This window comes from Bufo gargarizans, chromosome 5 (assembly GCF_014858855.1).
Source record: "Bufo gargarizans isolate SCDJY-AF-19 chromosome 5, ASM1485885v1, whole genome shotgun sequence".
Taxonomy (NCBI): domain Eukaryota; kingdom Metazoa; phylum Chordata; class Amphibia; order Anura; family Bufonidae; genus Bufo; species Bufo gargarizans.
Genome location: NC_058084.1, coordinates 201,891,864 through 201,905,316, shown reverse-complemented (window position 1 = coordinate 201,905,316; position 13,453 = coordinate 201,891,864). Strand labels below are relative to the sequence as shown.

The following is a 13,453-nucleotide window of genomic DNA, read 5'->3' as shown; positions in this document are numbered from 1 at the left end:
GTGTAGGGGAAAAAGTAAAGTTAAATACTTCTCTGTGTTACTTATTTCTCCAAGAGCTAATTGGGAAAATCTGTTTTAATTAAGATTAGGTAGGAAGTGTGAGTTTCACAGATGATTTGTCCATTAAATGGGATATTCTAATGTCACTCTACTGATGATCCATACTCAGAATAGGCCATCAATATCAGTTCAATGGGAGTTCGACTCTTGGGAGGTCCACCGATTAGCTGTTTGAAAGGGCCAAGGCACTTGTGTGAGTTCTGCAGCCTCTACAATGTTTAGCTGCACACTATCTACATAGTAGCGGTGGTGCAGGGTAATTACAGACTTTGAGCCTCCCCCGATCTGATAATGATGAGCTATCCTAAACATAGAACATCAATGTTATAAACTGGAATAACCTTGTTAATAAAGGTACAAATAGCCTGGTTACTGACAAATCTGTTCTTTGCAAGAAAGACTGAATAGAGTGAGCCATGCCTTGATCCAAACAACTTTCAGTCGACTTCATAAGATAAAATATAGAGATGCATGAAGCTGGAAAAGACTAACCAAAGCCGGCACCCCTATAGAAATGCCTATTCTTGTCCACTATTGCGGACAAGAATAGGACATGTTCTTTTTTTTTTAGGAGCCGTGGACTAGAAGATCGGGGCCGCGCACTGGAAATGTGGATGCGGACATCACACTGTGTGCTGTCCGCATCTCTTCCGGCCCCATTGAAAATCTACGGACGTGTGAATGGACCCTAAGAGTGGTGATCCTGTAAGGATCACTTCAGCAGCACAAAAGGTATCCATGAAAGAGGTGAGAAAGAACCCAAGGGTAACAGCAAAAGATCTACAGAAGACTGTACAAACTGCATAAACATCTGTTCATGTGTCGACTAGTAGAAAAATACTGAACAAGTATGTTGCTCATAGAAAGCCACCACAAAGGAAGCCACTGCTGTTCTAAAAAACATTATGGTCCAAGCCCAGCTAGAGGTTCTTTTATGCTTCAGAAAAATGGTTCATGGACAGATGAGACAAAGGTTTTTTTTTTGTAAATATACAAATACAAGATTTCTAGTAGAAATGCACAATGTTTGGAAGGAAAAGAACGCTACACACCAATACCAAGCCCTCATCCCAACAGTAAAACATATTGAAGGAAGCATTATGGCTTTTGATTGCTTTGCTGTATCAGGCCTGGATGGCTTTCAATCACTGACGGAACAATGAATTCTAACGTAATTAAAATATTTTACAGGAGAATGTATGGCAGGAGTCCAGAACTTAAAGGCTATGTACACCTTTGGGGGCAATTTATTTTTATTATTGCATTGCACTCAATTTGAGTTAAAATTCTTTTTTTTAAATTGTATTTAGAATATTTAGCCCTTTTTCCTAAACAGCTTTGTGTTTCTCTAGTAGCAGGATCAGAATTTCCATTCTGTTCCAGCTCAGCTGACGACTCCTTAACTCTGATCTCTGGCATTATAAACACTCACTATAGCTCAATTCTTATCTTACTTACTGATAGGAACACAGCTCAGGACTGTATTACACCGGCAGTGTAATACTGCCACAGATTACCCGATGAGCGAGCAAGTTCTCATTTGTCAGGCAATCCAGATTTTTAAGCAAGATAAAAATCATAATTTTCTGGAGGCAGATCATGCTGTGTAATCACAATCTGTTGCCAGCAAACAAGTAGTCAGTATGGGGACGAGCGATGGCATAACGATCACTCCTCTCCATACTGTGCAGGATATTGCAGCATGTGATAGCAGTGGTCTCCTCTGCTAGCGAGCAGGCGATTGTCAGGAAGGACGCTTCTCTCCCAACAAAATGAAAGTAAAAAGTAGGATTCACGCAGCTAGACAGTTAACCCTTTGTGACAAAAGGGCTTAATATTTTCAATAAAGACCAATTGAAAAAAAAGATTTTTAGCCCAAAATGAGTAAAATGTAATCATGAAAAAAATTGCCCCCAGAGGTGTACATAGCCTTTAAATCTGGTGAGATGTTGAGTGAAGCACCAAGACAATGACCCATAGCACAAATGTAAATAAACTAAAGAGCAGTTATGTCTTTTGGAATGACCAGGCTGCTGACCTTGGCATGGAAGAATGGTCCACAATTCTCTCACAAAGTTCCGCAAATCATATTTGTTTGGTGGAGGTGACTGTTGTTGAAGGGGGATCTACAGGTTATTAAGTTCAAGGTCTCACCACTTTTTCTCTCTGACATGTTTTTAAAAAAAAAATTCTAAAAGTTTATTAGGGTCTATTACATGTTGCTGCCAAATTGCTTTTGTGCATCAAATGTGTATATCTTAGGTTACTTTCACATCTGAGTTTTCCTTTCCAGTTTTGCCATCCGACAGAGGATCTCAAAACTGAACAAACTGGAACGGAGTGCACCAGAATGCAATGCATTCCGGTTTGTTGCGTTCCCCTGCCAGACACAAAACAGCTGCAAGCATTGTTTTTGTTTGTGGCATGGGAAACTGAACTGGTACCAAAAACCATGTAAGTCAATGGTGCTGGATCAGTATCAGTTTTTTTTCGGACACGGAAAAAACGCATCCAGCGCCTATTGACTTACAATGGTTCTGAACGGTAGCGGAAGCATTTTTGCTTTGGTTTTGAGATCCCATGCCGGATATCAAATCCGGACAGCAGGAACGCAGATGTGAAAGTAGCCCCATACCAAATGCGATATTACTGTAATTTGTGAATAAACCCTTAATTTCAAATCCTAATTGCTTTTGGATGTGAGGATGCCTATACAGGGTGCAGGCCCGCTGTGGGCTCAGCATGTATATTACTGCTAATTGCCAGGCTGCATCTATGCTTCCCACTATTTCAAATGCCAAGTATCGGTGCAAGCAGCCTATAATCCACATGCAGATTGTGCCTGGGCCTTATCATGTAAATTAAATTTTTCTAATAAGGGTCAATCGGGGGCGTGGCCGTGAAGCCGAGGAGTATGGCCGCTTGATCCCAGAGCTCCTGCTCCAGCATAGCGTCTCAGACAAGCAGACTCCTCACATTGGGCTCTAAAGTGTACCTCTTGGTGCCATCTGGTACCGGAATCATCCCTGATGATGACCAGAGGAAACTGGAGTTTTTCTTCGGTCAGGATCGGGACAAAGATGGCGCCGGCGCGCGCGTCCTGCACGAGTCCTCCCCCTGTCCGCCATCTATGGCCAGCGCTGGATCCCCTCGAGCATCAGACGATGGAAGCTCACAACACCAAAGCCCTCGGGGGTCACCGCATAACTCCGAAGCGAGTGAGTACAGCGACAGGGGGGAGAGGTCGAAGCAAGACAAAGCGACCTCCGCTGGCTACGCAGCACTGAGATCCCCGTCCACAAGTCCCGCGAAGCAAAGGCCCAGACTTCAAGACCCGGCACCAGGGGAAACTGTAGCGGGTGACAGTCATGGTCGGCACGCAGCAGACACTCTACAAGAGGTGTTACATAGCTTCCCAACGGACGATAATAAGGGTCAATCTTCCCCTTCAAAAGTTTTTTCCTGAGTTCTTTTTTTTTTAAACCTCTTTAGGACACAGGGCATACAGGTACGCCCTGATGTCCTGGTACTGAAGGACACAGGGCATACCTGTACGTCCTGTGTATTTCCGATCACCGCCGCCGGTATTGATCGGAACTGGGTGCCTGCTTAAATTATTGGGACAATGCGTGGGGGGGTCCTGTGACCCCTTCGTGTCGGCGATTGCAACAAACCGCAGGTCAATTAAGGCCTGCGGTTTGCTGCGTTTCTGGGTTATTCGGGTCTCTGGGCACCCGATAACCCGGAACAGGATGGTGATCGGTGTTGTGAGAATACATCACCAATCACCATCCTGCGATCCTGAGAGGTGATGGTGACATCACCTCTCAGGATCGGCTCTGATTGGCTGCAGGGGCTCCTCTCCTCCTCCTTTCTGTGTCCGGGAGCTGAGCAGAGAGGAGCGCTGCATCGATCTCCTGTCCCAGCACCCCCTTCTGACCCTCCACAGTGCCACCTGGCACTGAAAGGTATTTAGGTTAGGGACTGGTTAGGTTAGGCAGGGATATTCAGGGTATGTTTAGTGGGGAAAAAAAAGTTTTTTGTTGCATCACTCTAAATCGGGTGTCTAGGGTCCACAGCGCAGCTGTGTGACCCTAGACCCCCCCAGGGGTACTGCAGCTTGCCCCCCCACAACTTTTTTGGGGGCGCAAGCATTTTGTTTTTCTGCGTACGCTGACTGTGGCCGGCACTCTTAGCTTCGGACGGCTGATCAGCGAGTTTTCATTTAGTAAATAAAAATTTGCCCTTTTTTTATTTTATTTTCTGTTTAACTCAAGTACGTGCACACCCGTGCCCCCACGCACACTAAATGAAGATTTACGCACACACACACACACTCCCCTATGGCCCGCCAGATGTTCTCGGCCGAGGAGGCATACGCCCAGCTTGCCTCCAAGTCCGAGAGCCCCAGTGAGGATGAGGATGACCCCACTTTCCTTTTGCCATCCGCGTCCTCCTCATCTAGCGATGATGATGAGCCCCCAAGGCGGTGGAGACGCCACCAGGCGGAGCAAGGGGACTGCCATGCACACTAGTATGAGAAGCTTTGGTGCTCGTACTAGCTTTCCAGCCCACCAGTTAAGTCCACCGGAGCCCCCTACTGGTGAACTTGCATGGTGTACCCCAGAGCATTTTGAGCCTACGATTCCTGATTTTCCTGGCCAAGCAGGAATCCAGATTCCCACAGTGGGCTTCACTGAATATGACTATTTTAGTTTTTTTTCAGTGACCACTTTGTAAATCTGATGGTGGAGCAAACGAACCTGTTTGCCCAACAGTTCATTGTTCAACACCCGGGCTCCTTTTTGGCTAGAGCTGGTGGCTGGACTCCGGTCAGTGCAGTCGAGATGAGGACGTTTTGGGGCCTCGTGCTGCACATGGGCCTAGTCAAAAAACCTGTACGTGGATAACTTTTATACTAGTATCCCCTTGTTCCAGTCCCTCGCCGCCAGATCCACGTAGGCTTGTGGGACCGTGTGGAAAAATCAATGTGGCCTCCCTACCCACCCCCTCCAGGTACCTATCCCCAGGTGTGCGACCCGTGCCCTTACCAGTGGAAACCTGTTGCTGGTCAGATATAAGGACAAGAGGGATGTCCTTGTACTGTCCACAATTTACGGTAACGGCATCATCCGTGTCCGTGTGCGAGATACCGCTGCAAGGGCCCTCAAGCCCAATTATATCGTTGACTACAATCGGTATATGGGAGGAGTTGATCTCTCTGATCAAGTCCTCAAGCCATATCATGCCATGCGCAAAACCTGGGCATGGTACAAAAATGTTGCGGTCTACTTGGTACAGGTTGCTGTCACGTACCGGCAGGACAGGTAGTGGATCCTCTGGACCAGAGAGGCGATGGCGCGGGTTGTACTAAAGGACCGGTTCTAAGCAGTTATTGGTCTTCACCAGAGCCCGCCGCAAGGCGGGATGGATTTGCTGCGGCAGTAACTACCAGGTCGTGTCCCCTAGTAACAACTCGACCTCTCTGGCAGCTGATAAGGCGTGGTACACAGGGAGAAGGCAAGAGCGTAGTCGGACGTAGCAGAGGTCAGGGCAGGCGGCAAAGGTTCTAAGGCGAGTAGACGGTAGCAACGGGTTCGGCAACAGGCAAGGCAAACAAACACTGTGGAACGCTTTCTCTGAGGCACAAGGCACAAAGATCCGGCAGGAAGCTGTGGGAGGAGAAGGTATAAATGGGCAGTGCACAGGTGCAGCCTAATTAAGTCAGCACTGCCTCTCACAAACCTTAACCCTTAATATCCCTTTTGGACCAGGCACCAATCACTGGTGCACTTGTCCTTTGAATCTAAGAGTCCCGGCGCACGCGCGCCCTAGAGAGCGAGGACGCACACGCCGAGACACTGGAGTGCTGCCTGGGGGCATACGCTGTGAGCGCTCCGCGGCCAGCAGGGGACCCAGAGCGCTCAGCGTAACAGTACCCCCCCCCTTTGGTCTCCCTCTCTTTTTGGTACCGAAGAACTTGCGGATGAGACTGCGGTCCAGGATGTTCTCCTCCGGCTCCCATGACCTCTCCTCAGGACCGCAGCCCTCCCAGTCGACCAAAAAAAATATTTTTCCCCGGGAGATCTTGGTCGCCAAGATCTCCTTGACAGAGAATATATCGGAGGTACCGGCGACAGGGGTGGGAGAAACAAGCTTGGGAGAAAAACGGTTAAAGACAGCAGGTTTAAGAAGGGAGACATGGAAGGAGTTATGGATTCGGAGGGAGGGAGGAAGATGGAGCTGATAAGAAACTTGATTGATACGACTCTTGATTTTATAGGGTCCCAAGAAACGAGGGCCCAACTTGTAACTTGGGACCCTAAATCGGATGTACCTAGAGGAGAGCCACACCTTGTCACCCGGGCGAAATTCCGGAGGAGATCTGCGTCTCTTGTCAGCTTGAACCTTCATACGGGCGGAAGCCTTGAGGAGCGCAGCGTGGGTTTCTCGCCAGATGGAGGAAAAATCCTGTACAAGACTGTCCACGGCAGGTACAGAAGAAGGAGTGGGAGACTGCGGCAGAGGTGGAAGAGGATGACGGCCAAAAACGACAAAGAAAGGAGACTTGTTAGAGGCAGAGGATTGTTTGTAGTTGTAGGAGAACTCCGCCCAGGGAAGTAGATCAGCCCAGTCGTCATGGCGTGAGGATACAAAGTGACGCAGATAGTCACCCAAAATTTGGTTCACCCGTTCTACTTGGCCGTTAGACTGAGGATGGTACGAAGAAGAAAAGTCCAATTTGATCCCGAGCTGAGCACATAGAGCCCTCCAGAATTTGGAGACGAATTGTACCCCACGATCCGAGACAATATGTTTGGGAAGGCCATGGAGACGGAAGATGTGTTGGAAAAATTGTTTGGCCAACATGGGTGCAGAGGGTAGACCGGGCAGGGGTACAAAGTGAGCCATCTTGGAAAAGCGATCCACCACGACCCAAATAACGGACTTGCCATGGGAGGAGGGAAGATCTGTAATAAAGTCCATGGCGATGTGAGACCAGGGAACTTCAGGAATGGGTAGAGGCAAGAGGAGACCCGCTGGTTTCTGGCGAGGCGATTTATCCCGGGCGCAAATCATACAGGCCTGGACGAAGTCCGAGACATCTTTCTCTAGAGAAGACCACCAGTACCTTTGGGAGATTAGTTGGAGAGACTTTTGCACCCCTGGATGACCGGCAAAAGGGGAGGCGTGGCCCCACTTGAGAATTCGCAGCCGCTGACGTGGGGGTACGTAGGATTTGCCAGGAGGAAGAAGGCGCAGGTCCACGGGAGCGACTGTTATAAGGCGTTCTGGAGGGATAATATATCGAGGTGTTAACTCGTCGCCCACCACATCAGAGGAGCGAGACAGAGCATCTGCCCTAATGTTCTTACAAGCTGGACGGAAATGGATCTCAAAATGAAAGCGGGCGAAGAACAGAGACCAACGAGCCTGACGGGGATTTAATCTCTGAGCAGACTGGAGATAAGCCAGGTTCTTGTGGTCCGTGAAGATGTACACAGGATGTGTGGCGCCCTCGAGTAAATGTCTCCATTCCTCCAGTGCCAATTTAATAGCCAGCAGTTCCCTGTCCCCAATGGAGTAGTTTCTCTCTGCGGAAGAGAATGTTTTAGAAAAGAAGCCACAAGTAGAAGTCTTGCCCCGGGAAGACTTCTGGGTGAGGACAGCTCCGGCTCCCACCGAGGAGGCATCCACTTCAAGAGAGAAAGGCTTGGTGGAATCTGGTCTAGAGAGAACGGGTGCAGAGGCAAAGGCGCATTTCAGGGACTGGAAGGCTTCCTCGGCTTGGGAAGGCCAGGATTTGGGGTTAGCTCCTTTTCTTGTGAGGGCCACGATAGGAGCTACCAGAGTGGAATAGTGAGGGATGAATTGCCTGTAGTAATTCGCAAAGCCCAGAAATCTTTGTATGGCTCGGAGACCAGAGGGGCGTGGCCAATCCAGAACCGCCGAGAGCTTGGCTGGGTCCATTTGAAGTCCTTGGGCTGAGATAATGTATCCCAGGAAAGGCAGGGAGGTCCGTTCAAAAAGACATTTTTCAAGTTTAGCGTACAGGCGATTTCTCCTAAGACGAGTAAGAACTTGTTGCACATGGACCCTGTGTTGATCCAAATTGGAGGAAAAGATCAGGATATCATCCAGGTATACGACCACGCAGGTGTAAAGTAAGTCCCTGAAAATATCATTGACGAATTCCTGGAAGACAGCAGGTGCGTTGCAGAGGCCGAAGGGCATCACCAAATACTCAAAATGGCCATCCCTTGTGTTAAAGGCTGTCTTCCATTCGTCTCCTTCCCGGATACGGATCAGATTATAGGCCCCTCGAAGGTCCAATTTTGTGAAGATCTTAGCCCCTCGGAGACGATCAAATAGCTCAGAGATTAGAGGCAGAGGGTAACGGTTCTTGATAGTAATTTTATTAAGACCTCTGTAGTCAATGCAGGGGCGGAGGGAGCCGTCTTTTTTTGTCACGAAGAAAAAACCGGCCCCAGCAGGAGAAGAAGATTTTCTTATGAATCCTCTCTGTAGGTTCTCACGTATATAGTCGGACATGGCAAGAGTCTCAGGAGGTGAGAGAGGATAAATTCTGCCCCGAGGTGGAGTAGAACCGGGTATCAGGTCGATCGGGCAATCATAGGATCGGTGAGGAGGAAGGACCTCAGCTTGTTTCTTGCAGAAGACATCCGCGAAGGAATGGTATGGCTTGGGCAGCCCAGAAGGCGGAGAAACTTGCGGGTTCTGTTTGACCAGAGCAGGCTTGAGACAGCGGTCCGAACAGGAGGAACCCCAACGCAGGATCTCACCGGTGGACCAATTCAGGACAGGACTATGACGTTGAAGCCACGGCAGACCCAGGAGGAGTTCGGAGGAACAGAAGGGAAGAACAAAGAACTCTATAGTCTCGGTATGAAATATTCCGATGTCCATTTGCAGAGGCTGGGTACGGAACTGTACGGTGGCAGAGAGTCTCTCACTGTTAACAGTAGAGATGAAAAACGGCTTGGGTAGACGGATTACTGGAATACGGTACTTATCAACCAAGGAGGCGTGAATGAAGTTGCCAGCTGAACCGGAATCCAAGAAGGCGGCTGCGGAGAAAGAGGACTTGGAAGAGATGATCAACTGCACGGGTATGATGAGACGTGGAGAGGAAGAATCCACACCTAGCAACGCCTCTCCCACGTTTACTAGGTGCGAGCGTTTCCCGAACGCGGTGGACGGAGAGGACAATCTCTAAGGAAGTGCTCGGTACTGGCACAGTACAGACACAGGTTCTCGTTTCTGCGGCGGCTTCGTTCTTGCAGAGTCAGGCGTGACCGATCCACCTGCATGGCTTCCACGGCGGAAAGCCCAGTAGCGGGTTGAGGTGGACGCAGAAAAACGGGAGCCAGACGAGGAAAGCGTCTAGGACGAGCTTTTTCCTTTTCAAGGAGGAGTTCCTCTTGTCTTTCGGCGAAACGTTTGTCTATCCTAGTGGCCAGCAAGATGAGGTCACTAAGAGTGGAAGGAAGCTCACGTGCAGCCAGAACGTCCTTTACTTCACTATTAAGTCCCTTCTTGAAGGTGGCGCAAAGGGCTTCATTGTTCCAGTTCAGCTCAGAGGCCAGGGTGCGGAACTGAATGGCATAGTCACCCACGGAAGAACCTCCTTGGGTCAAATTTAGTAAGGCAGTCTCTGCGGAGGTAACCCGGGCAGGCTCCTCAAAAACATTCCGGAACTCTAGGCAGAAGCTCTGGACGGAAGCGGTGGCAGGATCTGCGCGGTCCCATAGTGGTGTAGCCCAGGCCAGGGCCTTCCCGGACAGCAAACTGAGAATAAAGGCTACCTTGGCTCGCTCAGAAGGAAACTGGTCAGACAGAAGCTCGAGGTGGAGAGAGCACTACGACAAGAACCCACGGCACTGCTTAGGATCTCCGTCATATTTGTATGGTAGGGACAAACGGATTCTGGAACCGGTGGCAACTGCAGGCGGAGGTGACGCAGCAGGAGCAGACGGAGGAGCAGGCTGTTGCTGAGAAGGCAGGAGCTGCTGCAACATGGCGGTCAGCTGGGCCAGCTGTTGACCCTGCTGGGCCACAATAGTGGTGAGGTCCGCTAGGCTTGGCAGGGGAACATCAGCGGGATCCATGGCCGGATCTTACTGTCACGTACCGGCAGGACAGGTAGTGGATCCTCTGGACCAGAGAGGCGATGGCGCGGGTTGTACTAAAGGACCGGTTCTAAGCAGTTACTGGTCTTCACCAGAGCCCGCCGCAAGGCGGGATGGATTTGCTGCGGCAGTAACTACCAGGTCGTGTCCCCTAGTAACAACTCGACCTCTCTGGCAGCTGATAAGGCGTGGTACACAGGGAGAAGGCAAGAGCGTAGTCGGATGTAGCAGAGGTCAGGGCAGGCGGCAAAGGTTCTAAGGCGAGTAGACGGTAGCAACGGGTTCGGCAACAGGCAAGGCAAACAAACACTGTGGAACGCTTTCTCTGAGGCACAAGGCACAAAGATCCGGCAGGAAGCTGTGGGAGGAGAAGGTATAAATGGGCAGTGCACAGGTGCAGCCTAATTAAGTCAGCACTGCCTCTCACAAACCTTAACCCTTAATATCCCTTTTGGACCAGGCACCAATCACTGGTGCACTGGTCCTTTGAATCTAAGAGTCCCGGCGCACGCGCGCCCTAGAGAGCGAGGACGCACACGCCGAGACACTGGAGTGCTGCCTGGGGGCATACGCTGTGAGCGCTCCGCGGCCAGCAGGGGACCCAGAGCGCTCAGCGTAACAGTTGCCTTGTACAACTCTTATGTGCTGTCCCAGAGCGCTGGCAATACATGGAAATTCCTTCAGTTCTATGAGGCAGTCCTCAAGGCCCTGATCTTTTCTGACCGGGAAAGAGCAGGCCGGAGTCTCTCGGGAACTGGAGGCGCCCGGATCGTCCCTGGCCAACACTTTCCAGGTGTGGTCCCCCATACTGGAAAGAAGGGACGGACCCCCAAAAAGTGCAGAGTGTGTCACAGAAGGGGGATACGGAAGGACACCACTCAGTGTAACACTTGCTCCGAATTTATAATCCCCTTCCCCAATTTTAATTCCATTTAGCCACTGACAATCGGAAAACTATTGTTCTCAGACTTGAGACTAGAAAACTAAAAATGTTATTAGGTATTATAGACATATTAGGCATTTCAACGTCCGCAAAAATCTGCTCTATAAAAATACCCCATGACCTAACCCCTCAGATCAACACGGTCCAAAAAATTAAATAAAAACAATGCAAAAAAGGTATTTTTTGTCAACTTACATCACAAAAATTGTAATAGCAAGCGATCAAAAAGTCATATGCCCCCCAAAATAGTGCCAATAAAACCGTCCTCTCATCCTGCAAAAAAAATGAGCCCCTACCTAAGATAATCGGCTAAAAAAATTAATAAATAATGACTTTTAGACTATGGGGATACTAAAAAGTTTTTTTTTGTTTATAAAAAGATAATACAGTGTAAAAAACAGACATATATAAAAACAATAGACATATTAGGTATTGTCGCGTCTGTAAGAATCTGCTCTATAAAAATACCCCATGATCTAACCACTCAGATGAACACAGGCAAAACAATAAAATAAAAACCATGCCAAAACAGATATTTTATCTTACATTTTAATCCGTTTTTTTCCAGTAACAAAGCAAGGGTTAACAGCCAAACAAAACGTAATATTTATTAGCCTGATTCTGCAGTTTACATAAACACCCCATATGTGGTCGTAAACTGCTGTATGACCAAACGGCAGGGCACAGAAGGAAAGAAACGCTGTATGGTTTCTGGAAGGCAGATTTTTTTTGGGCACCATGTCCCATTTGAAGATGCACCCCTAGAGTAGAAACTCCGTAAAGGCTACCCCATCTAAGAAACTACACCCCTCAAGGTATTCAAAACTGATTTTACAAACTTTATTAACCCTTTAGCTGTTCCTCAACAGTTTATGGCAAATGGAGATGAAATTTCAGAATTTCTATTTTTGGTAACCTTGCCTCACAATAATGTAATATAGAGCAACCAAAAATCATATGTACCCTAAAAATAGTCCCAACAAAACTGCCTCCTTATCCCGTAGTTTCCAAAATTGGGTCACTTTTATGGAGTTTCTACTCTAGGGGTGCATCGGGGGGGAGGGGGCTTTAAATTGGACATGGTGTAAATAAACCAGTCCAGCAAAATCTGCCTTCCAAAAACCAAACGGCGCACCTTGGCCTCTATGCCCTACCATGTGCCAGTACAGTAGTTTACGGCCACATATGGGGTGTTTCTGCAAACTACAGAATCAGGGCAATAAATATAGTGTTTTGTTTGGCTGTTAACCCTTGCTTTGTAACTGGAAAAAATTGATTAAAATGGAAAATTTGCCAAAAAATCTAAATTCTGAAATTGTATCTCCATTTGCCATTAACTCTTGTAAAACACCTTGAGGGGTGTAGTTTCTAGAATAGGGTCATTTTTGGGTGGTTTCTAATATGAAAGCCTTGCAAAGTGACTTCAGACCTGAACTTGTCCTTAAAAAGTGGGGTTTTGAAAGTTTCTGAAAAATTTCAAGATTTGCTTCTAAACTTCTAAGGCTACTTTCACACTTGCATTCAGAGCCGATCCGTCTGGGGTCTGCACAGATGGATCTGTTCATATAATGCAGATGATGGGATCCATTCAGAAAGGATCCGTTGCATTATATTTTAGAAAAAATTCTAAGTGTGAAAGTAGATCAGACGGATCCATCCAGACTTTACATTGAAAGTCAATGGGGGGTGATCCGTTTGAAAATTGAGCCATATTGTGTCAACTTCAAATGGATCCGTCCCCATTGACTTACATTGTAAGTCTGGACAGATCCGTTTGCCTCCGCACGGCCAGGTGGACACCCGAACGCTGCAAGCAGCGTTCAGGTGTCCACCTGCTGAGCGGAGGCCAAACGCTGCCAGACTGATGCATTCTGAGCGGATCCGCATCCACTCAGAATGCATTAGGGCAGTACGGATGCGTTCGGGGCCGCTTGTGAGAGCCTTCAAACGGAAGTCACAAGAGGAGCCCCGAACGCTAATGTGAAAGTAGCCTAAGCCTTGTAACATCCCCAAAAAATAAAATGTTGTTCCCAAAATGATCCAAACATGAAGTAGACAATAACTAATAACTATTTTTGTAGGTATTACTATATATTATAAAAGTAGAGAAATTGAAACTTGAAACTTGCTAATTTTTATAAATAAAAAAGATTTTTTTTACTCCATTTTACAAGTGTCATGAAGTACAATATGTGACGAAAAAACATTCTCAGAATGGCCTGGATAACGCAAAGTGTTTTAAAGTTATCACCACATAAAGTGACACTGGTCAGATTTGCAAAAAATGGCCTGGTCCTTA

At 48.0% G+C, this 13,453-nt stretch overlaps 1 protein-coding gene across 1 annotated transcript in view; it reads right to left on the bottom strand.

Moving 5' to 3' along the window:
- Nucleotides 1-13,453, bottom strand: part of CPNE4 (copine 4) — a 479,073-nt gene that overhangs the window by 188,234 nt on the left and 277,386 nt on the right. The window lies entirely within an intron of this gene.